The sequence below is a fragment of the Tupaia chinensis genome, unplaced genomic scaffold, assembly GCF_000334495.1.
Source record: "Tupaia chinensis unplaced genomic scaffold, TupChi_1.0 Scaffold138812_1, whole genome shotgun sequence".
Lineage (NCBI taxonomy): Eukaryota > Metazoa > Chordata > Mammalia > Scandentia > Tupaiidae > Tupaia > Tupaia belangeri.
Genome location: NW_006198705.1, coordinates 1,564,715 through 1,592,235, shown reverse-complemented (window position 1 = coordinate 1,592,235; position 27,521 = coordinate 1,564,715). Strand labels below are relative to the sequence as shown.

Genomic DNA, 27,521 nt, shown 5'->3' with positions numbered 1-27,521 from the left:
AAAAATCTCGTGATGTGATCATGCCCCATTGGAGGGTACACTCTCTCTCTGTCTTTCTTTCTAGCATATGAACCTTCTGGCAATAAAAAATAAATAAACAAATAAGTATTTTAATAAAAGACTTCGAGATCTCCTATTGTTAGGGCTCAGAAAATGTTACCCAAAGACCAGCACTTTGACATGCTAAGTTCAAGAAAGAGCCCCAGAACCAAGACCCCTTTAAACTTTGTCTTGTTCTCTCCCTTCCCTAAGTACAGGGAGAAACTCTCTAGAATGTACTTAAATGACAGAGCAAATTTCTTTCCAAGAGAATTATAATTTTCTCAACCCCCCCCTCCCTAGGAATCTCATCAAATAACCAGGAAAGATTAGCCACCTGAGAAGAGACATGGAAAGTAGTCACTCAGACAGAAGATCATCTACTTTCAGAGGGGAATCTGAGGCGATTACCTAACAAACTTCATCTGCATACTAAGAAAACCTTTGTTCCTGGAGTTTCACTCTTGGCCTCCGACCTTTCAGTCACTTGTCCCATGGAGCTCCCAAAGAGAGTCCTCTGCTAAAGAAAACCTTTGTTCCTGGAGTTTCACTCTTGACCTCCAACCTTTCAGTCACTTGTCGTCCCATGGAGCTCCCAAAGAGAATCCTCTGTTATCCATTGTCTGAGTATTGGTCCCATTAGCTCCCAATTTTTCTCTCTCCTATGAAGAATGGTGTTTACTCCTAACCATCTGGCCCCTCTTTTTTTTTTTTTTAATGTATTCATTCCTTTCTTTTATGCCAGAAAGAGAGAGAGAGAGAGAGAGAGAGAGAGAGAGAGAGAGATGAGAAACAACTCACCCATCCAATGCCAAAGAATGGACAGAGACATAGGCACGGTGAAGCCAGATTTTAAGGTGGTCTTGCAAGATCGGGTGTCTGATGGGCAGGCATGCCAGGAACTGTTACAATAAAGGATTTATTCCCTAGTGTGCAAGTCCCTCCCCCAGTTCCTCATTGGTTGAGTACTTCCAGTTCAATGTTGGCTGAGTACTACGGAGTGCACAATTTTCCCAGAGGTTGCCTAAATTTCATGACTCCCTTATTAGACATTTATTGTCCCTTTCCGGCTCTTGTCTGATGGAAAGGCATAGCCTCAGGACAAGCCTGTAAAAAGGCCCATCAAATATCCTAAAGGGGAGAAAAAACAGAATGGCATAAGAATTCCTCCCCTGCATTCAAAGCGCATCATAAATATTCTAGGCCCAGTCCCACCTTTGGGGTTGGGTTGTTTTTCTTGGTCTTCTTCCTGTCCAGTCCTTCCATCCATAGGCCCCATCACATCTTCCCTGGCCTGTTTCCGAACCAGCCACACTGTCCTACCTTTTAATATGCCTCACCAGCTGCCTCTGTGCCCTCCCAGTCGGTCTGCAGAAGCCCTCTGCCTCTTCGAACCTCTGCTGGAAATACTCACCAGCCAGAACTAATATCTTGTTCTCCTGGACTTTCTGGGTGGCATTTTTATTAGCAGGACTTTTCGGCAAGAGCCAAAACCTGGCTCAGACTAACTTGGGCAAAAATGGGTCATTTGAAGCCCAGCTGTGGGAAGGGCAGAGCTCCCAGGGGATGAGGAGCTGACCACTGTCATAGCTCTCCTGGTCCTTCTCTGAGGGTCATCGGCGTCATGGTCTCAAACTCTGTACATTCCATGGGCAAGACCCTGAGACTCTAGCCTACAGCTTGGGGAAAAGCTTTGCTCTCAGCTGGACAGGCTTGGGGAGGGACTCTTTGCCTGTTGCTGGGGCCTAGAGCAGGAAGTACTCAGGGCGGGTGTGAGATCCAGCTGGGTGCTTTGGGAGTGCGGTTCAAGTCCCATGGTGCAGACAGAGGTGGGGAAGGGGCAGGAGGGTGTGGGTACTATTGATAGCAGAATGAGGACAGAGACGTGGGGAGACAAAATACTAGCTGGCAGTGACCAGATGGTTCACAGCTCTACCGGAAGTAATCGCAATTGACTTACACGGACACACACTGAAGCTCTGCCCTCTCCTGCTGGATTGTGAGCTTGTCAAAGGGCCAACAGCTGGTCTTGCTGAGGTTTGTGCCACCTCGGGACAGGATGCAGGTGCAGCAATGCCTTACGGGCCTCAATGTCTGTTTAATGGAATCATCGTTAGGAGGTTATTTTTCACTGATCAACGTCGTGTGCACAATTCACAGAGCCTGTAACCTTTGAGATCATCCATTCTCCCTGAACTGCAGGGGTGAGTTAGAGGGGGAGGCAAGGTTATCTTTGCTCCTAGCAGGCTTCCTTACCTGCCTCTAACCTATTGCTATTTCTCTAATTCTGATAAAGATCCACTTGAGTGATAGCACTGTATTTGCCCTGGGAAAAACCCTGTTGTAACAGTGTAAAGTGATTAAATGTAATTAAAAAAAAGATAAAGAAATAAATCAAAGATTCACTGTCAAGTCACTTAGCAGCTGCTTAGCCCTATGTTTATCTATTAAAGAGCAAATTATCCGATAGAGCTTTATGTTGGATTAGCATGATCATGGTCACAATGATGAAAAACACTTCCACACGTTCTAACTTGCCAAGTTTAATAGTGTCCTATTTTCTTTTATTTTTTTTTAAGAGGTTTTTGCTATAGGGTGCGTGCACTTGCCAGACAGGCAGAGAGACAGAGAGACAGAAAGCGAGAAATTATCCCCCAGGGGGGATGGCCATGCCACAATCCCTTCTCCTCCATTCTCCTCTCAGGATCTTGGGCACGCACGCACACGCACCCGGTGTGTATTTAAGCCACCAGGTCCGGGACTTGAAGCACAGTCAACTACATGGGAGTCCAGCGACATAGCCATTATGCTAACTGCTGGTCTCCATGCATCATTTTTTAAATAATACCCACATCATTCCAGGTTCTCTAGGGGTAGGGAGAGCAACTCACATGAAGATGTGGGTGTTTTTGAGAAACATGTAAACAGTTTGTCTTACTGGACACCAGGATATTCTGGGCATGTTGATGACACAAGGCCTGCAAGGTGGAAGGAGGAAGAGGAGGAACCAGGAATGGAGGTCCCACCCTCCAAGCTATAACAACATTGTGGGTGCTAGTCCTACTCCCTTTCTCAGTCTCAATCCTTCCCCTATAAATCCACCTTCCAAATTTCACCCACCACAGTTACTTATCTTTATCTCATGGTGAGGAAGGGACACATTTGCTTTCTTTTCTTTTTCTTTTTTTTGGAGAGGTTTTTGCTATAGGGCATGTGCGCTCGCCAGAAAGACAGAGAGACAGAAAGTGAGAAATCACCTCCCAGGGGTGATGGCCATGCCGCAATCCCTTCTCCTCCATTCTCCCCTTGGGATCCTGGGCATGCAGGCATGAGTTTAAGCCACCAGGTCTGGGACTCAAAATGTGGTCGACTACATGGGAGTCCAGCAACATAGCCATTATGCCAACTGCTGGTCTCCTCATTTGCTTTCTTTACAACAGAGGTCGGCAAACCTTCTTTCAAGGGTCAGATGGTACGTAGTGTAGACTTTGTGGACCTGCAGTTCCTGTCTCAGGGACTCAGCCCTCACGGGGCTGGAGCAACCACACATGACAATATGAATGTATGGTGGCTGTGTTATAGTAAAGCCCCAGTGTGTGGGCTGGGCAGTCCCCAGGGTGTAGTTTGCTGATCCCTGCTCAGCATTTCCCAGTCACTTCATCCCTAGTCTTTGGCCTGTGTCTCCTCTGCATCCCCAGACCTTTACAGAGTGTCTGGCACCTAACAGACACCCAGTAACAGTTCATTGAAACAATGAATGGGTTTCCTAGCTCAAGCATGCATGCCTATGAAGTCATTCTGTTACTGAGCTGCCAAGTATTATTTCCAACTTCATTAACTTAAGATAAAATCTGGAACTCTGTTGAGACATACTGGAAATTAGAAGTCCATTTCCCTTTTAATGACCAAACCTCCATATTTGCTTATTGTTCCATGTACAACTCTTTCAGAGACAGAGGATCCAGCATCTCTAAGAGCAAGCACTGTAAAACACTTTCCTCTTGGTAAGGATAAGTGTGATGAATTTAACCAGGACTTCAACCAGAGGTGTTTTACGTTTTTGTTTAAACAAGAGCAACTATAGTTTGAGTCCTGAACCTGACAGCTTAAAAAAATGTTGTGTGTGTGTGTGTGTGTGTGTGTGTGTGATCCCAAAATCTTGAAAGAAAAAAATAGAGAAGGGATTGCTGTGTGACCGTCAACATGGGGGGAACTTTCTCACTTTCTCTCTCTCTCACTCCAGTGAGAGTATGTACCCATCAGCAAATTAAAGCAAAACAAAACAAAACAAAAACAAGAGCATCTCAGACGTAGGAGAAGAACAACAATGTCTGCTGCTGGCAGGAAGAGTATTAAATCCTGAAATTTCGCTCTTGGTCAGACATATTTTGCATACCTTTAGGGTGACCCATTCTTAGACGAAATTCCTCACCTTGTTGATTTCAGTCACAGCAAAAAGGCTTTCCTTTGTTTGCTTTTATGAAGAAGGATGGCCGTGGGGCAGGCAACTATATTCTCCCTAAACATAACCAGATAAGAGGGGCTGTGTACCTCTTAGGGCTGGCATGGAGCTGTGTGGGCACAGTCAAGACCAGTATGACCCTCTGTGTGAGAGAACGATTTGGGTAAATTATCCACCAGTCCGTTAGCAAACTCGGCCAAGGCACTGTGCTTTACGCAAACTCTTAGAGGACCCTAGAGCCAAAATACCACCCAAATAGGCAAGAAAAACTTAAGGCCCCTTAAAAATCCATACATGGGAGCCAGGGAGGTGTTGGAGTTGGTTTCCAACAGGTCTTGAGTACAATTGTGCACATCTCTTCCTAAATGACTTCACTCTGGTAGCTTGAGATCAGCCATGGCAGGAGTATTTACACAATGGAAATAGGTGAACAATTCAAATTGGGGCTTTGGATCCTGGGAGGGCCAGTTTAGTATTTTCCAGCACACCACCGCCTAACTCTTTTGTCAAGTCAAATAATTACTACGTCTCTCTATCCTGGGATATCGAAAAACACAAAGCGACTGACCAACCTTGTACATTATTTCTAACACTGTGGGTGTTAGAATGGTCAGTATTACTAGACTTCTGCTGTCAAGGAGTCTGGGCCAGAATGCAAGGACATATGGGAAGATAAATAATAAGGTCAACCTCTCAGAGTTACCTTGGACAGGTTTCTTAACCTCTCTGCATCTAAGCTTTCTCATCTGTAAAATGGAGTAGTAAAACTTACCTTATAGAGAAGGTAGAAGGTTTAAATTAAATGACATAGAGAAAACACCTAGTCTGTCATAATGCTGATAGTGTAGGCTATTATTGGGCCAGCCGATGGCATGGTGATTAAGGGAGCTGGATCATGCATACCCAACTGCTCAGTGCGAGTCCCAGATCTGGTGGCTTGAAAAACACACAGGGCACAGGTACATGTGTGCCCAAAATCTTTGAAGGAGGGAGAAATGGAAGAGAAGGGATTGTGGTGTGGTCATTACCTGGGGGATCTCTCTTTTTTATCAGTGAGCACACACATCTTATAGCAAAAAAAACAAAACAAAACAAAACTATTCTTCTTCTTCTTATTATTATTATCTAACCAGAAAAAAATCTCTCTTTTTTATCAGTGAGCACACACATCTTATAGTAAAAAAAAAAAAAAAAAAAAAAAAACTCTTCTTCTTCTTATTATTATTATCTAACCAACCAGAAAAAGGAGGTTGTGGATATGAAGAATAGTAGGAAATTGAGATTTGAATCACATAAACTTATGACAACAATTTTAGCCTAGAGAGAACCAAATAGTTAAAGGATCAGTGTCAGGCATCTGGTCTACCACTGAGGCCCAGCTAACAAAATAACCTGGAACGGAGTGTGGTTCTATTCTTGGCTCTCATACACTTCTCCCTATGACTTCAAGGCTTTACTCACACCCTCATCTATCAAAGAACTCAAAACTGAATCAGGAGAGAAGCAGCTGTTGCCAAAATCTACTTGGCTGGCCCCATACCAAGATCTCAGGAAACCTCCACAGCATACGGTTTGTGTAAAGGAAGAAGGCAACAATACATGGAGTTTACAATGACATTGGTGTCTATGGAAGCAGGAAAATAATCATATGATTCTGGCTGCCTCTCTGCTATGCTTTGAAAAGGAAGCTCTTACTATGGTAACTGGGTCACTGCGGACGTTCCGAGCAGTCACAAAGAAGAGACAAGCTAAGCTCTCGTTTCCTTCCAGGAAGTAGAAAATATTATTTCGTATGGGTTTTCAGAGGATTATTTGAACAATTTAATTAAATTTTATACCTCCTTCACAATGGAAATCTGAATTAATAAAGGAAAAAAATTTTGACTTTTTTTACGTACTAGGTCTCTGAGGTGTATTCATCTATGTGCTTATGAACATTGACAGGGCCAATAGGTAGCTTGTGGTTGAGGCACTGGATTCTCACATGGCTGACCATGGTTTGAGTCCTGGGCCTGGGAACTTGCTTTCTCACTTCCTCTCTCCCTCTCTGGTGAGCGTCTGGATCAGATTTTAAAATAATAAGGATGATAAATGAAATGACATGAACAATTCTTTCAAAAGAAAGAAAGAACAACATGGCAATAAGCTGTTTATTAACAATGAATTTCTTCCAGATATTATCAGCCACAGTTGTCACTGGATGTGGGTTATTGTATCAGTCAAAGTTCTTCATTATAAGCAACAGTGCTATGGTTTGAATGTACTGTGTGTTGCCAATGTAATGATATCTTAAGGAGGAGCCTCCCAGAGGTAATTAGGCCGTGAGGGCTTCTCCTTTGTGAATGGGATCAAGGTCTTCACAAAAGAGGCTTCATGGAGTGTTTAGTTACTACCTGCCATTTTGCTCTTCTGCCATGTGAGGGTACAGCAATTCCTTCCCTCCAGAAAATGCAGCCATTACTGGACAACTTGATGTGTTGGTGCCTTGATCTTGAACTTTAAGTCTCTAGACCTATGAGAAATTAATTTTTGCTCTTTTTTTTCTTTTAATTTTACTATAAGGCATGTGCACTTACTGGGTGATAAAGCACCTCCTAGGGGGGATGGCCACACTGCAATCCCCTCTTGGAACTTTGGGCATGCATGCACACACACAAATGGCATTGTTTTAAGCAGCTGGTCTGGGACTTGAACCACGCTATAGGCCATTTGGGATTTTAACCACTACACCACCGACTAGTCAACATTTTTGTTCTTTATTACCCAGCCTCAGATATTTTATTATAGCTGCACAAACTAACTAGGACAAACAGTTAACAATTTTGTACCTTAAGTAAAATGGAAATGGAGTAAAAGGATATTGAGAAGCACCAACACTCAACTAGAAGAAGAGAGAGCCAGGAGAAGTTGTGTACCCAGGAATGACCCCCTCTCCCTCCCTCTCCAAATAATGCCACTGATGCTGCTGCTGGGAAAGGCCAACACCAATGGTGCTCCTGACGTTGGACACCACCAGGCCCCAGATGCAGCTGCAGCCAGTCACTGCCACTGCTGTCTTTGGATCTGTGGACGCTGGATATAGCACTGGCTTCCTTCTCTGGCATGGGTCTGTATCATCTGTTTCTACTCACCATGACCTACTGACTCAAGTCTTGGCATAGGAGCATAAGCTCGGTGGAGCCTAGGTAATATGCCCATTCTGAACTGCACGGGAAGCAGCAAGGTGAGTGGCTGGTGTATTCAGCTTTTCCACCGAAGGGTGTGCTCTGCCATCTAAGGCAGAGATGCCACAAAACAAGCAAAAGAATCTGGATCAGGAAGAATGCGTTTGGCTGCAAGTGACTGACTGTCTTAACAGTGGCTGACATAAGAAGGACTTCTTTTCTCATATAATGAGCAGTCAGCATGTAGATGGCTCCAAATTTGGCAAATTTAGTGACAATGTTACTAAAGATCCATGTGCTTCCTATTTTTCTGCCCCACTATCTGAAGAGCACTGACTTGTCTTTAGGGTTTGACTTTATTTTTTTTTTTTAAGAGATTTTTGCAATAGGGCATGTGCACTCACCAGACAGAGACAGAGAGACAGGAAGCAAAAAAATCACCCCCAAGGAGAGATGCCCACACTATAATTTCTTCTCCTCCATTCTCCTCTCAGGATTTTGAGCACACATACACAGGCACCCAGTGTGAGTTTTAAGCCTCTGGGTCTGGGGCTCAAACCTCAATCAGCTACATGAGAGTCCAGAGACGTAACCATGATGCTATCTGCTGGTCCCTAGGCTTAGACCTTCATGGTTACAAGATGGTGGTCATAGCTCCAGATATTACATCCTCACGTAAACAAGTCCCAAGTGTAAAGAGTACTGTTTCTCTCTATGCATCTCTTTTATCGGGGGAAAACTATCACTAGAAGTTACGTGGGAGGTATCCCTTGAGTCCCATTGGCCATGATTAGGACTTAAAACATCCTAACTGCAAAGGAGGCTGGGAAATTGGACCTGACATTTCTAGCCTCCACAATATCGAGAAAGAGGAAGAGCAGAGGAATAGCTGTTTGATACAAAACAGTAGGGCTTACCATTGCCATTGTCTTTAACATGTTATATGAACACTAGGCTGATAGTATGAAGGAGGTATTCCATTGGATTCGATCCTATGCAGATTGATTTTTCAGTGGCACATGCTTTATTGGGAAGGATTCTGAAGCTCTGTGTGGGCTCCACAGGAAAGAGTAAGATTATCAGATAGCAATGTCCGCCATGAGAATGGGAGAAGGAAGTGTGGCCACATGGACCACAATTTAACATACCCATCCTGGAGAGGGGGTGGTCTGCTTTAGGAACTTTGTTCATTTCTTTGCAAAGTATTTTAGTCTGCTTTGGAGAGTTGGGCACAGTGCCAGTGGGGACAGCTGTGGATCCGGAGCTTCTGTGATATCTCACTCATATACCCTGGATGGTTCACTTCCTGATGTCCAGATTATCCCTTTGCCATGCTTTCTCAGAGAAATAATTGGCATGACTCCCAGGACTCAGAATAAATGTTGGTCCGTATAGGGGCTGGCAGGTGGCGTGGTGGTGAAGGGTGCTGGACTCCCACACGGCAGACCACAGTTTGAGTCTCAGACCAGGCAGCTTGCTTTCTCACCTTCCCTCTCTGGTCAAATTTAAATAAATAAATAAAAATAAATAAATAAAGTTAAAATAATAAAAATAGGGACCAGTAGTTGGCATAATGGCTATATCGCTGGACTCCCATGTAGTCGAGCGCAGTTCGAGTCCCAGACCTGGTGGCTTAAACTCACGTCGGGTGTGTATGCATGCGTGCCCTAGATCCTGAGAGGAGAATGGAGGAAGTATAATAATAATAATAATAAAAATAGTTCTTAAAAATAAATGTTGGTCAGTACCAGTACTGGCTGGAGGTGGGGGAAGGATCTCCTGTGAACCATTTTCACAAATGTTTATTCCAAATGTAGTAGCCACTCTGGGTGAACGTGTTCTAATCACACGTGATGCATTTTTTGTTTGAGATGCAGAAATATTTCATTCGGGACCAGCAGTCAGTGTGATGGCTAGGTTGCTGGACTCCCACGTAGTTGACCGCGGTTCGAGTCCCGGACCCGGTGGCTTAAACTCACTCTGGGCGCATGTGCTTGTGTGCCCAAGATCCCAAGAGGAGAATGGAGGAGAAGGGATTGCGGTGTGGCCATCCCCCCTGGGGGGTGATTTCTTGCTTTCTGTCTCTCTGTCTCTCTCTGCCTGTCTGGTGAGCGCATGCCCTATAGCAAAAAACTCTCAAAAAAAAAAAAAAGAAAAGAAAGAAAGAAATATTTCATTCAGATCTATTTGAGGGCCAGAAGCATCTGCATCCTTTGGGTCTTCTTGGAACACATACCTGCAGAGATTATTAATAGTAAGTGCTGACCACAACCACAACTATCTCCTTCACTAATGGTAAGTATCACAATAAGAAAACTTCACAGTTTACAAAACTTCTCATCCATGTTATTGCTTGAAGTTTCAAGAGCGACAGCAGCCTTGTGATCAGTGTGGGTAATAACAGTAGCTGGTTTTATTGAGTGCTCGCAAACTTCCAGTCATGGTGCCAAGTGTTTACACACATCAAGGAATGCTTGACACCATACCATGTGGGAGGGCCTATGGCTTTTCCCATTTGCCAGATGAGGATATGGAAACTTAAAGAAATTAAGTGACTTCTCCAAGGTCATGTAACTCGTAAACGATTCAGGTTCATGGCTATCTCACTCCATGACCTAAGCTTTACCCTTCCTATTCTAGTACTCTTTATAGTTACTAATTCCCTTTTACTGTTATTATTCCTATCTCAGTAAACTGAGGAAGCTAATGTTTGGAAGTGGATTATTCATGGCCATCCATCTGGTAAAGAGTAGAGCTACCAGGCCAGCAGGTGCTATGGTTAATGTCCTGGACTCCCACATGACCGACTGCAGCTTGAATCTTGGACTGGGAAGCTTGCTTTCTCACTTTCCCTCTCTCTCTCTCTGGTGAGCGCATGTGCCCTATCGCAAATTAAAAAAATAATAATAATAACAATAAATAAATTAAAATAAAATAAATAATTGAAAAACAAAAAAGAGTAGAGCTACCCAAGATTTCTTGCACCACTAACCCTGGTGGTGCACCAGGAAGGCCCTGGTCAAGAGAAGCTGGATCCGAATGAAAGATTGTGGTTTGACTCTCCAGGTAACCTGTATGTGACAGTTGTACACACTCATGATCCTGGCTCTCTGGGAAGGCTGGGGAATCAAAGCAAGGGACCCTGTTGAGAGTGCTTGTCTTTCCTCTCTCTCTCTATCTCTTACTGCCATGAAATAAATACACTTTTAAAAATAATTAATTAATTAATTAAATTCCATTTGTTATCATTATTATTATTATTATTATTATTTAATTTGACCAGAGAAAGACAGACAGAGAGGGGGGAGCAAGAAAGCAGTCACCATGTCTGGGACCTGAACTGTGGTTGGCCATGTGGAACTGCAGCGCCCTCAGCCACCACACCACCTGCCAGCCCTGAAATAAGTACACTTTTTAAAAGGACAGATAATTGTTGTTTGAAAAAAAAAAATAGGATTATCGCTTTTAGAGAAGAGAGGAGCATGGAATATGATTGTTTAGTTGCCTGATTCATCAGATGCAGCTACCTATTCAAGTTCTAAGACAGAACGCCATAGCATGGCGAGAAAGCAGATGGACCTGGATGAAAGCCTGGTCAATTATTAAAACTCTCTGAGCCTTAATCTCTATGTTTGGGAACCACCACTCATTTTTATAGAACCATTGGGAATGAAATGAGATAACTGAACAAAGTATACCTTAACGGCTGACATTTAAATTCAATGACCATCCTTTGCTGTCTCTACAAGCCTCTCTTTCCTCCTGTTTCCAGAAGGTCCGTACTTCTCACCTCTTAATCAAGGAATACTTTAGGAGGAGAGCATGCGCTCATCATAGATTTATTGTTTAGCAGCGAATGGACCCATAAAGGCTTTAGGTTTTGTAAAGCAAAACCATATTACATTGGACTCTCATGTCTTCATGTCTGACAGCAAATGGCAGATCTGAGCCTGTGTTTGAAAGCACAGATGGTTTTTTAAGTATCAGAGGATCTCAGACCCAGGACTTAGTCTGGTGGAGTGAGGCAAGGAGTTTGAGTGATCACCCATGGTTAATAGGTAGCCAGTTTTTACTCATTTACTCTCTTGAAAATAGATTTTAAGACTTTTAAATGAGAGCTACAATTTCGTCATGCCTTATAGCTTAGGCTGCTGACTTAGGAAAGTGCCCCTGATGTAGCTTACAATAGTTATGTGTGGGCTTTCCGTCGAGGGGCTTAGGTGCTAAAGTCATTCCTTCTAGACACCAAGTTCCATGAGGAGAGGCCTTAGAGACCAAGTTCCATGAGGAGAGAGACCTTAGAGCCTGATCCACTAGAGGTACCCAGGACATAGTGATGCTGAAAGTTGCTCTCCTCATAGTGGACACACCACAGATCTAGACACCAAAGGTACAAGAATAGATGCCACTTCCCTCTGGGTTTTTGGTAGAAACTTTCCCCTTCAAGTTCCATAAGCACAGACATAAAAAGAAAAACTGGATAAAGGAAGTGAGACTCTGGGATGGCAATGAGTCCTGGCTGCTGTCAGTGGCCACGGCAGAGGAGGAACTGTTCCCGTGAAGATGCCACTTCACCTTTTTATGAAGAACTTACACCCACGGACTTCTGTCCTGGCTAAAGAAAGAAGTGGCCCCAGAAGTCGAGAAACCTATTACAGGCTTTGCTTTGATGACTGCGCAAGATGAAGAAGCACAAAACAGAATTTCCCTTTGAATCCTACAACGGCCTTGGGCAATTAGTAATAGCTTATTTCAAAATCCTACAGACTTCACAGAAAGCTATCATCGGCATTTTTAGTAACAGTTTGGAGAGCAGATGAGAGTAACCACTTAGGAAGTCATGCTGTGCCACTGAGCACAGGGCAAGCTGGTTGGACAAGTATTTTCCTGTAAATTAGGTTTAATCTTCATTCAAATTAAATGAAGGAAGTGAAGATTTGAGGAGGTCACATGACTCATTCAAATGTCTCAAAGTAACAGAGTTACTCGATTTAAATCTAGTTCTACGGTGAAAGACTAGATTTAGGTAAGAAGTGGACTGGTGGCTTCCTATGAAAGTTGTGTCGATGGAAAATAACCAATTCTAAGAAATTAATAATTAATGCAGTTTATTTCCAAGCAGAGTATGAGTGACGTAGGCCCGGAGAGGAAGCATGCATGCCTTTCCTGGTGGCTTAAACTCATGCCGGGCGCGTGTGCGTGCGTGCCCAAGATCCCAAGAGGAGAATGGAGGAGAAAGGATTGTGGTGTGGCCATCCCCCCTGGGGGAGTGATTTTTCGCTTTCTGTCTCTCTGTCTCTCTCTGTCTGTCTGGTGAGTGCACGCACCCTATAGCAAAAACCTCTCCAAAACAACAACAACAAAAAAAAAAGATGCTATTAGCAGTGGTCAGAAGTGATTAACAAAGCCCAGAGTAGGAGTATTCAGTAATAGAATTTTTCTCTAGCGTGTGTCTAAGGTGAGTGAGCAGGTCTGAAATCATGAAATGAGAGGATATTAGAATTAGAACCTTGGTCTAGCTACCTGGATGGCCTTCCTGGATGGCCTTCTCATTATAGTTGGCTACACTGTGACCTGCGCTGCACACAGCTGAACAGCCTTGGTGGGAAGGAAGTTGGTTGGCATGACAATCAGATCCAGTGTGTATCTCATCCTTTTATGGAAAGCAGTAAACCACAGCAGTCAATGGCATGGCATCTGAGGGCTGGGGTGGAATCCTGGCTCGGCCACAGCGCACTGTGAGTTGAGCAAGCTGGAGCACTCTGTGATACGGAAATGACAAGGGCTAGAAGCACAGGAAGCAAGGCACAGGGTGGAATGTGAACCCCGTGTGCAGGGACAGTGAGCATGGGCCTCAGACCCAGGAGAGGGGTCCTATCTTGGCCCCAGTTCTGCCTCATCTGATAAGTAAGGAAATCCTCACCCAGGGTCCATGTGTTTTTCTCCAGACCACATTCCATATGTCCTAGCCAAACTTTCTCATTCTCACTTTGAGGGCCTGCATAGATCGATTCTCTGGGGTCTGTCCTTCTGGGAAAGGCCATGTTGCAATTGTTTGCACTCCTGACCAATGAGTAAAGAAGGGCAGCTGTTGACGGGGGTGTGGATGGTCCTTGGGCAAGTAAATTGGAGAGTCCGTGCACCTGCCTGAGAGGCTGCCCAGGTGTCGGGGTGAGAAGTGAGGGGGCAGGCTATGGGCCAAGAGCTGACTTGTCTACACCATCACATCCACACACCGGCGGTTAACCTCAGACTGTCTGGAATTCCAGATTTGACCCTAGTCATTAGGTTGCTAAAGGTAGGTTTGCAAAGACCTGAGGACAAGAACGTATTTTATCAGTTGTAGACATTGAGACCTACGGTGTAGGGGCCTCTGCGTGGGCTCTTGCTAGAAGCTCCACAAATGTTAGGGATGCCTGACCCTGGCAGCTGTTTGCCTTGCTAGAAGCTCCACAAATGTTAGGGATGCACCTGACCCTGGCAGTTGTTTGTATTTTTCATTGCACTAACCACCCTGTGGTTGTGAAATGCTGAGCTACTTTTGTTTTCCGATTTATTCTTTTTTGCACGTATGCATGTATTATGAAATGTTAATTTTGCTTGTTTGTTTAATTTAGTTTGTTGTTGTTGTTGTTGTTGTTGTTTGTTTGTTTTTGTTTTTTTTGCCATGTGCTCAGTGGAGAGAGACAAAGAGAGAGGGAAACTGAGAAATTATGGCCTCCCCAGGAGGGATGGCCACCCCCAATTCCTTCTTCTCCATTCTTCTCTCAGGATTTTGGACACACACACATGAACATGCACACACACGCTCATGCACACGCACACGCACCTGGCATATTTATCAGGCCTCCAGGTCCAGGACTTGACCTACAAACTAGGCCATGTGAGAGCTGGGTGTGAGGGCAGTCTCATTGGCTCTCAATTTGAGGTTATTATTATTATTATTTTGAGAGAGAGATTTTGCTATAGGGTGCATGCACTCGCTGGAGAGACAGAGAAACAGAAGGGAAGAAATTACCCCTCCGGGGGATAGCCATGCCGCAGTCCCCTCTCTTCCACTCTCCTCTTGGGATTTTGGGCATGCACACACACACGGCAAGCGTGAGTTTTTAGCTGCTGGGTCCAGGACTTGAACCAGGGTTCACTACTTGGGAATCTAGTGATGTAACCATTACGCCATCTGCCAGTCCCAGCCCCAAATTTTGAAATAAAAAACCTGGACCACCCCTGTAGCACAACAGTTAACTGCTCTGCAGGGGAGCATGAGTTTCAAGTTGCCAGGACCAGGATTTGAACCATGGTTGAGTACACGGGAGTCCAGTGATGTAACCATTATGCCATCTGCTGGTCCCCACTTGAGGAATTTTTAAAAATATCAGTTCCCAGCGATTCTGATTTATTCAGTATGGAGTGGAGTTCAGGCACTGGGATTCTTAAAATCTTTCAGGTGATTTTTTTTTTTTTTTGCTGTAGGGTGTGTGTGTTCACCAGAGAGAGACAGAGATAGTGAGAGGGCAAGTGAGAAATAGCATCTGTGGTGGGTGGTGGAGAAGTGGGGTTGACCACCCTATAGTCCCTTCTCCTCTATTCTCTTCCTGGGATTTAGGGCACACACACACGCACCCGACGTGAGTTTCAAGCCACCAGGTCCAGGGCTCAAATTGCAGTCAGCCATATGGGAGTGCCTTATCCACTACCCCACCTTCTGGCCCTGGTGGGGTTTTTGTCATTGTCAGAGAGCGCATGCACATGCTAGAGGACTGGGAGAGGGAGAAAGAGCTTCCCAATGGACCATGTCAGGCCGTAATCCCTTTTCCTCCGTTTCTCCATCCTGTCGGGACTTTGGGCATGCACGCACATGCACACGCCATGGCGTGTTTTCCAAGCCCCGAAGCTGGGATTCCAATTACAGTGGGTTGTGTGGGATCCAGTTCCCCTAACCACTAGCCTACAGGGCCAGCCTAGCTCCCAGGTAATTTTCACACAAATGGGCAGAATTGCGAAGCCATAGAATTGGTCACTGCATGTATCCCATTGTGATCCAGAACAGAAAACACTGCCTATCAGAAAGACGAGTGACGGGTTCAGCTGCCGGCCGCCTCTGGGGTGAGAGAAACGCCCATTTGTTTGTGCGCCCCTGACCTTGGGAAGGGCACCTGCGAGGACCTCAGCTCAGTAGGGACATTGGCAATTCCCATTCTCAAGCCAGATCCTATGAGGTTTTCAGGATCTGTTCATGGAGGACCCAGAGTCCTGGGAGCCAGGCCCAGCCACGGGCAGAGGGGAATCCGGTCTGCGGTTTGGTTCTGGGAGAACATGGACACACGGAGATGTCATCAATTCAAGGAGAAGCATGACTGAAGTCAGGAGGAGTCACGTGATCCGGAAGCCGCATCACAAATGTATTTACACAAGACACGGAGCAGCAGATGGGTCCTTTTGAAGCTCCTAGGGATGGGGTGGGAGGCAGCGTGGCACATGCTGCAGCAGTCGGGTCTGTGGGGGGACCACCAAAGATGAAGCAGCTGAGAGAGTTGAAATGTTCAGAAAACATAGAACTGCTTGAGCAGATTCCCAGAAGCAAGGACAGCAATGTGGCATGGTGGTGACATGCAGACCTGCTCTTATGGGGCTGGAGAACTCCCAGGAAGTCCCTGCTCCTTCCCTGGGACCTGGAATCCACAGCCCTAAAACTACAGGGTCCTTGGAAAAGTCATGATGTATTTTTCTATGCAAAAATGTTATGATACTCATAACAATAACAAATGGAATTAAATAAATCTTTAAAAAATAAAATTTTGTTGGACCAGCAGTTAGCCTAATGGCTATATCGTTGGACTTCCATGTAGTTGACCACAGTTCGAGTTCCAGACCCGGTGGCTTAAACTCATGCCCGGCACATGTGCGTGCGTGCCCAAGATCCTGGGAGGAGAATGGAGGAGAAGGGATTGCGGCGTGGTCATCCCCCCAGGGGGCGATTTCTTGCTTTCTGTCTCTCTGTCTCTCTTTGTCTTTCTGGTGAGCGCATGCGCCCTATAACAAAAATCCTCTCAAAAAAAATTGCAAAATAAAATAAATAAATAAAACTTCGTTTATAAGAAGCTAACAGTAGTGTCAAGTTGCTGGCTCTGGGAGGAGGAAAGACTTCTGATACAGAGCTCAGGAGTTGATTGAGAGCTGAGGCCTCTCGTTGGAGGCCCCTGGTATATACTTGTGCTGACACAGGCTGCACTTGGGAGCCATTTATTATGGGTGTGTAAAAATGTTATTTTCTAGTGTTTACAAAATACTGTGGCCTGGACTGCCTCCTGCTGTGCCAATGGCCTTTAATGAACAACTTTTTCAAGAAACTGTGCTTTGCCGTAGGGAAGTCAAGCAGTTCAGCTCTTAGGGCACGCGAGAGAAAGGAACCATTTGTAGGCAGGCAAATATTTACTAGGATTAAAGAGCAGAAGGTACAACTAAACAACTAGGGAAATGCTCCTATGAGATTTCCATTGTAGGACTGCTTCCCTAAAGAAACATTATCAGGCCGGAAGGTGGCGTGGTAGTTAAGGTGCTGGACTCCCACATGGTTGACTGTGGTTCAAGTCTCAGACCTGGTAGCTTGCTTTCTCACTTTCTCTCTGTCCCTCTCTCTGGTCAAATTAAAAAATAATAACTGGGGCCAGCAGGTGGCATAGTGGTTAAGGCACTGGACTTCCACATGGCTAACTACAGTTCAAGTCCTAGACCCAGTGGCTTGAAACTCACGCTGGGCACGTGTGCGTGTGTAACCAAAATCTTGAGAAGAGAATGGAGGAGAAGGGATTGTGGCATGGCCATCTCCTCTGGAGGGTGATTTCTCACTTTCTGTCTCTCTGTCTCTCCAGCAAGCACACCCACCCTATAGCACAAATTTCTCTGTAAATAATAATAATAACCCCATTTCTCAGAGAGAAAATCAGATCACACATATAGGATTTCCCTAGCTCTGTGTAGGACACAACGTGAGGGCTTCATTCCAGCCGCGGTGACAGCAGCACTTAATCACTAATCATGATAGGTCTCTCCAGACGCATGTGGGCCACCTCATGCCTTCCCTGGGGACGCTGTCTGTCCTCCAGTGACTGAGTTTCTGCATGTCCACGAGGACCACAGATCCACAGCGATCCTGAGGGGCCCCCACACCCCTGGTCATGCTGTCCTTAGACGCCAATGCCTCTTCGAAGTCACTGACCTGTGTCCAGCTCTGTGTCCAACCTGACCCCATTGTTCCCTAAGACCTCAAAAACAGCCTCTGCCTAACTGGAATCACATTTTTCTCACCGATTTGCTTCTTTTCACTTCAATCTGTGTCAGAAAAGGGTAGCCCTGGCTTCCCACTGCACTGACGAGACACCTTCAATGTTGCTTCGATTCTCACTTCTGTGAGATGGCGGTGAGTTAGGGAGTGATAAGAGTAGCACCAAAACTCCCCACTCACCTCCCAGTGAGGCCATGAGAGAGTGGACATACATACTGCCGTTATTTCAGGCGGGTTGGTGACATGTCTCCTTTTTTTCTTTTTCTTTTTTCTTTTTTTTTTTTTTTGAGAGGTTTTTTGCTATAGGGCCCATGCGCTTTCCGTTTTCTGCTATAGGGCACATGCGCTTGCCAGAAAGACAGAGAGAGACAGAGAGACAGAAAGTGAGAAATCACCCCCCATGGGGGATGGCCACACCGCAATCTCTTCTCCTCCATTCTCCTCTAGGGATCTTGGACATGCATGCGCACGCACCAGGCATGAGTTTAAGCCACTGGGTTGGGGACTTGAACTTCGGTCGACTACATGGGAGTCCAGCGACATAGCCATTATGCTAACTGCTGGTCCCGTGACATGTCTCCTTTTGGGCCCTGGGCATCCTGGCCCCATCCAGCATCCCTGGACCTCTTCAGGAGCCTACATCTGAAGGGCGATCCCAGCACAGCAAGGAGCCTCAGGGGCCTTGCCCCAGCATCTCAGAAATAACTTATCCATCGGTGCCCGTGCCTGGCGTGCTGTTCGGTATCTCGTGGTTAAGTTCCACTTGTGCTGTGAGTTTCAGGTAGGGACAGAGGAGGAAGTGCAATGATTGCTGGGAGACCCACAGGCTGGGAAGACACAGGCTGGAGCCCTCCTGCCCTGGCAGACGAGTTTCCGATGCCCACCAGCTCCTCAGTGAGGGGAAAGCAGCCCTGGCAATAAGCAAGAAGTGGTGGACCACAGCCACCTGGGTGCAGAGGAACTCTGGCTCTGTACCAATCAGGAAAGAATGACTTTACAAAGCTTCCTACCCCACAGCCCCAGGACGCCGACCAGCGTGGTCTGCAAGCAGAGAAAAGAAACGTCAGAGCAAACCAACTGAGACCCACCAGCTAGAGGTCCGAGCCCACTGCCTCTATGTTCTCCTCTCTGGATTTTGGGCACACGTGCACACAGGTGTAACTTGAGTTTGAAGCCACTGGGTCTACGACTAGAACTGTAGTCAGCCATGTGGAAGTCCAGTGCTTTAACCACTAGCCCACTCAGATGGCTGTACGGGCTGATTGGGCCCCGTAGAGAGGGAGGGCATGTCACATACAGGATTGATTGAAGCGATGCCAGAGTTAGGACTGTTTTTCTGTTTCTGTTTTTGTTTTTCCAGCAGGGCAGTAAGGATACTTCCTCAGTGTTTGAAGAGGAAGATCCTGGAGCCAGCAGTTAGCGTAATGGCTATGTCGCTGGACTCCCACGTAGTCAAATGTGGTTCGAGTCTCGGTTTTGGTGGTTTAAACTCACGCCAGGCATGTGTGCATGCGTGCCCAAGATCCCGAGAGGAGAATGGAGGAGAAGGGATCACGCCGTGGCCATCCCTCCCGGGGGGTGATTTCTTACTTTCTGTCTCTCTGTCTCGCTCTGTCTTTCTGGCAAGTGCATGTACCCCATAGCAAAAACCTCTCCAAAAAATTAAAAAAAAAGAGGAAGATCCTGGCTGTTTCTCTTTAAACACAGACATTCTGAGTAACTCCAGGCTGGTTTGGACTTGCAGGCTGTGAAGCCAGAACAGTGAAGTCGTTTATAGGATTAATTAGGATGTGAGTCAGTGCAATTTGTCAGATACTGTGATATTTGCCTTTTATGCTAATTTTTAAATGGCAGAGGCAACTGGGGGCTGGGACCAGCGTCCCCTGTCCTGCTGTTCCGGAGAGAGAGTAACATTGCAGTCTGGTGATCAATGCCCCAGAGCATGGGAGGAGGCCTTTCCGGACTTGATTTACGTTGATCATCCAAACCTCAGCAGGTTGGACAGGGCAGGACTGCTGGAGTCCACAGCCGGGGAAAATTTGAGAGATACAGTCCTCTTGGATAAGTGAAGAATCAAGCCCCGCCACACACACACACACATTCCTCTTGAGAGGCGGACGCCCTGGTGTTGTGTATAAATAATAAATTAAAGCAAATATGGTTTTCAAGGTAGATGCGGGGAGGGGCAGCAGGGGGTATAGTGGTTAAGGCGCTGGATTCCCACGCGACCGGCCACAGTTGGAGTTCTGGATCTGGAGGCTTGAAAATCACCCTGGGCCTGTGTGTGTGTGTGTGTGCTCCAAATCCCAAGAGAATGGAGGAGAAAGGATTGTGGTATGGCCATCCCCCTGGGTGGTGAATTCTCAATTTCCCTTTCGATGTCTCTCTACCTCTCTCCAGGGAGCACATGTACCCTATGGCAAAAACCCTCGAAATAATAATAATAATGATAATAATAATAATAATAATAAAATAAGTAGATAGGGGTTTCGGTTATGACTAAAGGAAGGTGGAGATGGTCTACCTATCAACTGAGCTAGGTTAACTTAAAACGTTTCCTGCTTCAGACCTAGCAGTTGGCATAATGGCTATGTCACTGGACTCCCATGTAGTTGACCATGGTTCAAGTCTTGGACCCGGTGGCTTAAACTCACGCCGGGTGCGTGTGCATGTGTGCCCAAGATCCCGAGAGGAGGATGGAGGAGAAGGGATTGCGGCGTGGTCATCCCCCCTGGGAGGTGATTTCTCGCTTTCTGTCTCTCTCTGCCCTATAGCAAAAACCTCTCAAAACAAACAAACAAACAAAAAAACACAGCCTGCTTGCCTCATACAGAGGAGGCCGTGTTTTCACCCCATACAAGCAGCCTCAGGCCATCTAAGTGGGCCAACTTACACTTCGGCACAGAGAGTCCGCCCGCATGGAGCCAAGCATGTGGTTACACACCCTTGCTGACGTCATCTCGTTTTGTTTTTTTGGGAAAGATCTTCAGGCCGCTGCATAAAAATCACAGGTCAGCGGTGGGAAAACGGACAACAACAACAACAAAACGTGGCTTTCTTGGCCAGCTCTCTGTAGTGGGAGGATGCTGCAGGAGTCTGAAACCATTTCTTCCTGCTTGGCTGGCCACAGTCCCTTCTGGAGCTCTTCGCAGGAGAAAGGAGCTGACACAAAGAGCTGACTCTCCTGGAACCCCGCGAGTGGCCGCTTGGGTGTGAAAGAAAGTAGCCACTGGATCCCATGAGAGGCGGGACATTTACTGAGCACCCCAGGTCAGGAAAAGCAGCAGCAGTGACCAGCTGCCTCAGTGCCTGGCGGTGTCCCCAAGGAGGAAGGTCCTTGGCACAGTGAACCCCCGTGAGCTTGGGCGGGCAACCTGGGGGATGCATGGACCCTGGAGAAACCCTCCCCACCAGTGACCCAGAGTTGGGAAGTGGCTCTATACTATCACCCTTTTCATTCCTCTTTCAGGCAACAGAGTAACTGGTCTTGTACTGTTTGAAATGCACAGAATTAAACAAAGACTTGGGACCAGCAGTTAGCGTAATGGCTATGTCGCTAGACTCCCATGTAGTCGACCACGGTTTGAGTCCTGTACCTGGTGGCTTAAACTCACTCTGGGCACATGTGCGTGCGTGCCCAAGATCCCGAGAGGAGAATGGAGAAGGGATTGCGGCGTGGCCATCCTCCCTGGGGGGGTGATTTCTTGCTTTCTGTCTCTCTGTCTCTCTCCGTCTGTCTGGCGAGCGCACAAGTCCTATAGCAAAAACCTCTCCAAAAAAAAAAAAAAAAAAAAAAGAGAGAATTAAACAAAGACTTGAATTTCAAGTTTCCTTGAGCAAAAAAATGCAGCACCTTAAACCTAGTCCTAGCTCTCAAACTTCTGCCAGCCCCTCCTGTGCTGCCTGCCTGTGTTAGAGGCAGCCCTGCAGCAGCATCGAATCTCTTAGGGGCTTGCATCTAGCTAGTGGCAAATTGTGACCTCAGTCCCTTTTCCATGTTCCCTATCCCTATGCACATGTTTCCACTGTGCATTCCAAGGTCACAGCTTCCACCTGCCCTCCTGCCCTAGCCAGGTGGTCCTGACAGTGCCTCCTCTCTGGTACACACAGGCCACACTGACATGTCACACACGACACACCCAACACACACCTCCAACACACATATGTACTTGTAAATTCCTGTCGGTTCCTTATTTTTTAATTTTTAAAATGTTTATATTTTTAGTTTTTGCCATAGGGTGCATGCGATTATCAGAGAGATAGAAAGAGAAATTGAGAAATCATCCCCTGGGGTATGGCCACATCATAATCCCTTCTCCATTCTCTGCTGGGATTTGGGGCATGCATGCACATGTACCCAGCATTAGTCTCAAGCCAGTGGATCTGGGAGTTGAACCATGGTCAGCCTTGTAGGAGTCCAGCGCCCCCACAACCATGCTACCCACTAGCCCTTCCCTAGCATGTTTTTCAAACTGCTGGGACCAAGATTCAAACCACAGTTGGCCATGTGGGATCCAGTTCCCTTAGCTATGACTAGGCCACTGGGCCAGCCCCATTCCAATAGCTTTTCTGTTTGTTGAAAATAAAATTTAAGAGAGGCCAGCAGGTTAGGTATACTGGTTAAGGTGCTGGACTCCCACGTGGTTTGAATCCTGGACCTGGCAACTTGGAAATCATGCTGGGCACATGTATGTGCATGCCTAAAATCTCAAAAGAAGAATGGAGGAAAAGGGATTGTGGTGTGGCCAACTGCCTGCGGGTGATTTCTTGCTTTCCCTCTCTCTGTCTCTCTCTGGTGAGTGCACACACCCTACAGCAAAAACCTAAAGAAAAAAAAATCATCTCTATATTTTTGGGCAAAATATTAAAAATTAACTCATGGTCCATTTTTGAAGTCCTACACATGATTCATTTCAAATGCACTTTATTGTTTATCATGCACCCACACCACAGTAATGTAATGGGTCACTTTTAAATTGGTTTAAAGTGGTCTATAAATTGTGCTTTTTCACGTAAAATTAAAGTATGCTAAATAGCACAAGCCACACGTTAAATAAGAAAAAGTGAAAGGCATCAAGTAAATTATGATTATTAATATTGCATTAGAAATACTTTGTAAGACATTTTTTATGTTCTGTTGTTCTAAAATAAGATACTAAAATTAAGATAACTTGAGGCCAATGTTAGGTAGAATGACTTAAAAATATTTCTTTTTAATTGCAAGAAGGTATGTGTGCTCACCAGAGGCAGAGAGAGGAAAAAAGGACCCCTCAATGAAGCTTGGTTATTCTGTAATCACTTCTTCATTTCTTCATCCTGTTGGGATTTTGATCATATACACACACATACCCCATGTGTTTCTCAGGCCACCAGGGCCAGGGTTCAGGCTGCAGTTAGCCATGTGGAATCTGGCTCCCTTAACTGGCTCACGTTAAATGTTAAAGGAGTTTGTTTTTGTTTTGCTTTTAGATTATGCATCATGTTAAAAAATAAAATCATGAGTCAAAAACTTTGGGAAGATAGTGTCTTTTCCTCAATTTGGTCATTTGGTAGCATTACACAGTAAGCTTGTTAAACAAGGAGATTTCTGGTTCTCACCAAGATCTGTGGCAGAGAGTGTCCAAGAGGGAAACCAGGCACCTTTACTTCTTTTTTTAATCATTTTTTTTTTTTCAGAGGTTTTTGCTATAGGGCACATGTACTCGCCAGAAAGACAGAGAGAGACAGAGAGATAGAAAGTGAGAAATCACCCCCCAAGGGGATGGCCATGCCGCAATCCCTTCTCCTCCATTCTCCTCTCAGGATCTTGGGCATGAACACACACACCTGGCATGAGCTTAAGCCGCTGGGTCCAGGATTCAAACCGTGGTTGACTACATGAAGTACAGAGACATAGCCATTATGCCAACTGCTGATCCCAGCACTTTTATTTTTAATAAGCATCCCAGATGACTCTGATGATGAGCCTGGCGTGGGGAACACCCATCTGTCAAAAAGAAAGCCCTAGCAGTTAGCGTAATGGCTATGTCACTGGACTCCCATGTAGTTGACCGCGGTTCAAGTTCCGGACCCAGAGGCTTAAACTCATGCGGGGCGCGTGTGTCCAAGATCTCTAGAGGAGAATGGAGGAGAAGGGATTATGGCGTGGCCATTCTCCCTGGGGGATGATTTCTTGCTTTCTGTCTCTCTCTGTCTTTGACTTTCTGGTGAGCGCACGTGCCCTATAGCAAAAACCTCTCCAAAAAAGAAAAGAAAAGAAAAGAAAGAAAGAAAGAAGGGATGTCCTTGAGGGAAAAAGAAGCCAGAAGAGCAGGTTTGTTGGTTTGTAGGCTGGCAAAGGAGCACATTAGGAGGAAGGAGGCCAGATGTGAATGTGGTTCTGCCCTGGAAGAACCTTGAAAGCTGGTAAAAGACAGGAGACCTGGGAAGGGTGGGTGGAGAGCTAGGTGAGGATTAAAGGCGTGAGTTACTGCAGCCCAGCAGACCCAAGTGCTCACCTCAGATCTGTCTCTAAGCACGAGACCTTGGGAAAGCCGCTGGTCTTGGGTTTCTCATCTGTATAAGGGGCTTTAAAAAATCAGCCTCCTGGGACCAGCAGATTGCGTAATGTTTTTATCACTGGACTCCCATGTAGTTGACCGTGGTTCAAGTCCCAGACCCAGTGGCTTGCACTCATGCTGGGCGCGTGTGCGTGCGTGCTCAAGATCCCAAGAGGAGAACGGAGGAGAAAGGATTGTGGTGTGGCCATCCCCCCTGGAGGGTGATTTCTCGCTTTCTATCTCTCTGTCTTTCTTTGTCTTTATGGTGAGCGCACCCGCCCGATAGCAAAAATCTCTCAAAAAAAAAAAAAAATCAGCCTCCTAGGATTGCAGGACTAAACAAAGTCATCCAGGCAAAGATTTTACCCAAAGAAACTAAACAGAAGTAGAAAATACGAAGAGAGACTGGGAATGACTTTGAAGAGTGATTTTTGACTCTGCCTTTGACTATGTTGGTGAAATTATCATTATCATTATTATTATTATTGAGACTGTAACATCTTAAAAGTTTTTTTTCTTCTTTTCTTTCTTTGCTCTATGAGCAAGACACAAAGAGAGACAGAGAGAGAAGGAGAGAAAGAGACGGCACCTCCCACAGTGTCTTGATGCTGGGGTCTACTTCCAGCTTCAGTCAGCCTGGGATCACAAGCACCCCCATGCCTGAATGACTCAGGGAAGTCTCTGGCCTTGAACAGGGAACCTTCCCTTGTGGGTCAGCCTTGCAGAGCACTGGGTGCCATTGCTGTATCACCGTTCAGCTGCTGAAACTGCGACTGGTCTATTATCCTATTTGTGTAGTGATGAACAGTTAATGCATGAATTTCTTGTAGTGATCAACAGTTAATGCCTGAATTCCAGCAACCTGGGGGCTCAGAGCATTTCCCTCAGCTGGCATTTCAAACATGAAACATTTTCTCCAAGCCTGACATTCTTTGTCTTCAGGATGATCAAGTTACAACACTTGGCAAATGGGGCTATACAACGCCATAGTTTCAACATAGTTTTTACAAGGTATTCTGGGTGAAAGATGAGTGTTCTAGAGAAAGGGATGTTTTTAAAAAGAAGTTGTTTAAAGCCACATTTTTTTATAATTATTTTCTTTAATTGTATTGATTCATCATTTATTTTCATTTGACCAGAGGGAGACAGAGAGAGAGAGAGAGCGAGCCACAAAGTCCCGGACTCAAAACATGGTTGGCCATGTGGGAATGTCCAGCACCTTAACCACCATGCCACCTGCAGGTCCCGAGAAAGGGAGTTTTAATAGCATCCATTTCTAGTGATTAAATGGAGAAGCCAGGTTGGGAGGGTGGAGGGTTGCTCATGCTGAGATCTTTGATTTAATGCTCACCAAAAGCATTCTTTCAGATCTTTCAGTAATGAAAGTGTAATTGTTAGCTAGACTTACAAATTGGAGCTATAATTCTAAAGGCTGCAGAGTAACTCACTAGAGGCACAGGGGCTGGTAATGAGATGAGAGGCTCAACTCTCAGACACCACGCAGAAAAAAAATACATAGTCAGATGCCTTCATGTATCTTTCAGGAAGGTAGGGATGGGTTCCTAGTGAGGACCAAACCGATGTTATGCAAATATAGTATGTATATATTAGGGAAGTGATGAAAAACAGACAGCAAGTGCAAGTAATTTTGCAATCTCTCTCTCTCTCTTTTTCCCCCTAGACAAGATGCAGCTGGTTCCGAATCACCACCCTGGGAGGATGCCTCCTCTCTGGGCCCTGGCTGGTTCTGAAGAATATGGATGGTAGGTCTGGGAAGGCGCATGCTAATGAACGCCCTACCAGGCGGGTGAGCAGCCTGGTGCTGACGATGCAAACTGAGCTGCTATAATAAGGCGAAATGGAGGGAAAAGAATGAAATGATTATTTTCATCTTTATCCTTTGTGGTTAGACATGGTTACCCTCCACCTATTGTCAGCGTTGATTGTGTTTTCCTATCTCCTCCTTCCTTCAGACACAGGCTCTGAGCCACTTAAAATGATTAGCATATTTCAGCAGCAATTCTGACAGCAGAAGTATGCTGGGCGGTGATAATTCTTTTTATCAGAAAAATGAAATTGGAAGTTTGAGACATCCCTGTTCATAACGTTAGAGGTCGATAGATTCTTCCCTTGATGATTCTCCACCCCCAGTCCCAAGTTTGCCAGAAATCCCAGACGTGAAATGTTTAAGTGACTTTCATAAACAGCGTGAGCTATCAGCTCTGACAGATCTAACGTGCCATTTACTTGAAAGGCCTCAGCTGTGTGCCTCTCAAACTTGGAGCTCAGTGTGGAAGTGGGCTCAGTACCACGGAAAAAGTGTCCCTGCAAATGGGTGAGAAATTGGGGCCAAAATGAATGGTCTGATGTCTGTGTGCGTAGAAAAAAAACTCCAAACCTTATTTTCCAGGTAGCATGGGTAGAAGGTACAGATAGCACGTCTGCAGCCCCATACATGGAAACAACACCCTAAATAACTCATCTTGATTCCATTAAGGATGTACATTCCCGACACATGCTTTCTACTTTGAGAACACATCTGTGGTAGAATTGAAAATGGGTGTAGAAACTTACCAGCGGTACCAGATGATCAGCTTCTAGATTATCATCTTTTCTGCCCTGCAGTCAGCTAACAAATCTAAATTTTGAAAAGATAATGGAAAACCCTAACACCTAGTTACCATTCAAGGAACATAGTTTATATTTTATAGTTTATATTTCTCTCTTGCTCATGGAAGAATGAATGAATGAGCGGTGAAAGTCTGGGAAAAGATGTGGACAAAGAGGCTTTTGCAAGAACAAAAATATAGTGTTGAATGAATATGTTTTTAAATTAAGAATTTGAAAATGTATACTTATTAAAAACATTACTGTTTAACTGGGTGAATAATAGTCATAGATTTTGCATCTGGATTTATAAGAAGTAAACTGGGGGTGGGGGGGACCAGCAGTTAGCGTAATGGCTGTCGCTGGACTCCCACATAGCCGACCACAGTTCGAGTGTCTGACCCGCCGGCTTTAACACAAGATCC

At 45.5% G+C, this 27,521-nt stretch overlaps 1 long non-coding RNA gene across 1 annotated transcript in view; it reads left to right on the top strand.

Annotated features, from left to right (window-relative positions):
- LOC102469248 (uncharacterized) overlaps positions 1-27,521 on the top strand; it is a 53,735-nt gene that overhangs the window by 25,450 nt on the left and 764 nt on the right. Inside the window, exon 2 of the long non-coding RNA XR_336461.3 lies at positions 26,171-26,252. This is a non-coding gene — a long non-coding RNA (uncharacterized LOC102469248). The remainder of the gene's footprint in view (positions 1-26,170; positions 26,253-27,521) is intronic.